Raw genomic sequence first — 3,721 nt, 5'->3', positions numbered from 1 at the left:
CTTTATGCAGTTCAATCACAAAGAGAAATGATAAATAATGAACACATGTGCAAATTATTATATAAATAATATAATTGAAATGAATGTGTTACCAATGACTGACCAGAAAATCCATGAAGAAGAAAAAGTATGGAAATTAAGCCAGAGCTTCAGGACTTTCCTTAGTGCTTAGATCATAAAAAATGAACTTGATGGGTTGAGATCCCAAAACCATGAAGCAGTTTTATCAGGCCAGATGGCATTCAGAATCAAGAAAAAGAAAGAGTTAAGGGCTGTTTCCTATAACAGACATTTAGCTTTTATTATATGGGTTGATGCATTAAATTTGAACATCATAAAGTGATTCAAAGGAGATTTTTAAAGGTCTATGATTTAAAAAAAACATTGACGGGTACAGTATACACTAATGCCACATTTGTGGTCAATGCTGTGATTGATTTTGTGCACTGACTCAATCATATTTATCAAAATTTGAAGTTCACCAAAACAAGGATTTTTATTTTATGTTACATAATTTTTGAAGAAAAAACTTAAATCCATACAGGTGGCAAATGAAAAGATCAAAGAATGATGAGAACCCTTACAGAAAATGGGCACATACAGCTTTCTGGTTTTGATCCATCATCATTGATCTAGTTGTCGGGACATGCTGTTCTTACACAGTCTTAAATATCTTGTCAACAGACTTTGACTAAAATCCTGAGAGAAAAATGAGGTGTATCAAACAGCCTCTTAATTTCCTTTATAGGAAGGTCATTATTTATTCCCTAATTTTTCTATAAAGAGTAAGCTGTATTTTATTGTGATCATAAACTCCTTCTCCCCTGTTGTCTTGGACTTCTAACATTGCTCAGTTTAATGTCTCAAAAGTGTGTATGGAAAGATGGGTGAATGATGGAGAAAGTAATAATGAAAGTGTATGTAGAGACCAGGTGATTCACTATTGAGAATTATTGTTGAAGGTATGTGGGCCTCATGTGTGAGCATCTTCCTTGTGCATAGTTGAATTCAAATGTTTCCAGATGTGGGGTGCCTGTTTATTGTATTTCTTTTTCTTTTTTTAACACCCTCTTTGCTTTCCAAAAGATGTCCAAACAACATACAAGCACAAAATTTAACCTGTGTCTCTGAATTCCTACTCATGAGCTTCTCAGAGGATCCAGACCTGCAAAACATCCTCTTTGGACTGTTCCTGTCCATGTACCTGGTCACAGTGCTTGGGAACCTGCTCATCATCCTCGTGGTCAGCTCTGACCCCCACGTCCACACCCCCATGTACTTCTTCCTCTCCAACCTGTCCTTGGCTGACATTGGTTTCACCTCTACCACGGTCCCAAACATGATTGTAAATATTCAGACTCACAATGATGTCATCTCCTATGCGGGCTGCCTGACACAGATGTCCTTTTTTGCCATTTTTGTCTGTATGGATTAAATGCTTCTGACTGTGATGGCCTATGACCGGTTTGTTGCCATCTGTCACCCCCTACATTATCCAGTCATTATGAATCCTTGCCTCTGTGGCTTCTTAGTTTTGGTGTCATTTTTGCTGAGTCTTTTGGACTTCCAGTTGCACAATTTGATGATCTTAAAAATTTCCAGCTTCAAGAATATGGAAATTTCTAGTTTCTTTTGTGATCCTTCTCAACTTCTGAATCTTTCCTGTTCAGACACCTACTCTAATATCATTGTCAAATACATTCTTATTGTCATCTATGGCCTTTTCCCCATTACAGGGATCTTTTTCTCTTATTACAAAATTATTTCCTCCATTCTGAAGATCCCATCCTCAGGTGGGAAGTACAAAGCCTTCTCCACCCGTGGGTCTCACCTGGCAGTTGTTTGCTTATTTTTAGGAACAGCCTTTGGAGTGTACTTTGGATCATATGTATCACATTGTCCTAGAAACGGTGCAGTGGCCTCTCTGATGTACACTGTGGTCACTCCCATGCTGAATCCTTCATCTACAGCCTGAGGAACAGGGATATTAAGAGTGCCCTGAGGAGGCTGCACAGCAAATCTCAGCACTTATGGTGACTGGTTGCAATGCATGTTTGAAAATGTAGCAAAGCTAAATACATGGTCCTGTCAATATGCCCCTTATGCTAATATGTCACTAAGTTTTATAGTAAAGTGGTTGGAACTCATGCTGAGAATGGATGTTTGGTTCTTTTCACATTGGGGACATGGTTTCACTTCGGTTAGGTAAAGAATATTAGAGTACATGATAGTGATTGTTGAACAACTATGTCTACATTTAATGCCACTAAGCTATGCAATTGACAATGGTAAAAATGTCATTTTTTTTGTAATTTAAAGCTACTATAATGAAAGTGGACTTAAGAAAGTATTATTTAAAAAAAACAATTAAAAATCAATAGTATAGATAAACTTCCTTTTGGCTAAAAGTTGGTGCAAAACCTTAATTAATGTTAATTTTCTAACAGTTTTCTTCCACCATTAATATTAGCAAGTTTGTAGAGTCTGTAATATGCTCACCTATTGGCCAGTCAGGACTATGCATTGAGCCTCCAAGGTCACACCTTAGTCAACGAGCAACCTCTGCCTCCAGGCTTTCAGTTTGATGGCTCCAGTAAGGTGGGCTGCATCCTGTGTTTCTTCTCACCTGGTTGTGTCTTAGGAAGTCCCTACCTGAGCGTGCACAGGTGTCAGCCCTAAAGATGAGGTGGGAGGCCCCTGGGTACCAGCCATGTGGAATCCACTCTCCTTAGTCATGAGCACCTGAGCCTGTGTAAATAGGTAACTGCTGAGGGAGGTGAGGATGGAGGAAGGACCAACATGCAGTGTGGCTGCCCAGAGGGGAGAGCGCTGCACAGTGTCAGTCATGGGAGCTGAGCATCAAGGCATGTGTGTGACATCCACGGTGGTGGTGAGCATGGTGGCAATCTCAGTACAGTTTTCCTTTCCTCCCACACTGGTCCTTCTTACCACACACTGTCATCCACATGGAGAGAATGTGCTCTTCACACTGTCCTCAGCACTGAGAGATGTCTATGAGGGTGAGGAGGAGGAGGTGGACCTGGATGAAGACAGCTTCCAAACATATGATCCTTTATTGAGAGAGTGCTGGGTGGCAGGTGCTGAAGTGTGTGGTATGTGTAGGGTGTTTACATTTGTCTGCCTAATTTTTATCAAGGTATAATTGCCACATTATTATATTTGACATATTGGAAAAGATCAGAGATTTTAGTAACTTGTGCGGGGTGTTCAGGTCAAATAGCTGAAACCATGTGTGAAGTGCACTGTGGCTTTGAGGCATATGGCATCTTGGCAGGACAGTGCTGACAGGTTGTTCCCTCGACAAGCAACCCTGTGTTTCACCTTGCTGTCTGTGTAGGATGCAATCCCTTTCCTGTGCACTTCCCTTTGGGATTTCTGGTGGATACCAGGACAGAGCAGTCTGTGGCATTAGTTGAACTGATTTAGGACAGATCAGTTGGACACCCAAGGTATTTTTAGGAAGCAGGTTTGTTTATTTATTTATTTTTATTGGTTGTTCACAACATTACAAAGCTCTTGACATATCATATATCATACATTAGATTGAAGTGGGTTATGAACCCCCAATTTTACCCCAAATGCAGATTGCAGAATCACGTCAGTTACACATCCACAATTTTACATAATGCCCTATTAGTAATTGTTGTATTCTGCTACCTTTCCTATCCCCTACTATCCCCCCCTCCCCTCCCCTCCCATC

At 40.3% G+C, this 3,721-nt stretch overlaps 1 pseudogene across 1 annotated transcript; it reads left to right on the top strand.

Moving 5' to 3' along the window:
- Positions 1-1,141: 1,141 nt before the first annotated feature.
- On the top strand, positions 1,142-2,037 carry LOC308645807 (olfactory receptor 7E24-like; annotated as a pseudogene). The gene has a single exon. The product of its transcript is annotated as an olfactory receptor 7E24-like (transcript).
- Positions 2,038-3,721: the final 1,684 nt, after the last annotated feature.

The sequence above is a fragment of the Spermophilus citellus genome, assembly GCF_964194105.1.
Source record: "Spermophilus citellus genome assembly, chromosome: 3".
In the NCBI taxonomy this organism is placed as follows: domain Eukaryota; kingdom Metazoa; phylum Chordata; class Mammalia; order Rodentia; family Sciuridae; genus Spermophilus; species Spermophilus citellus.
Note: the sequence above shows the minus strand (reverse complement) of the source record. Positions and strands in the feature narration are given on the sequence as shown.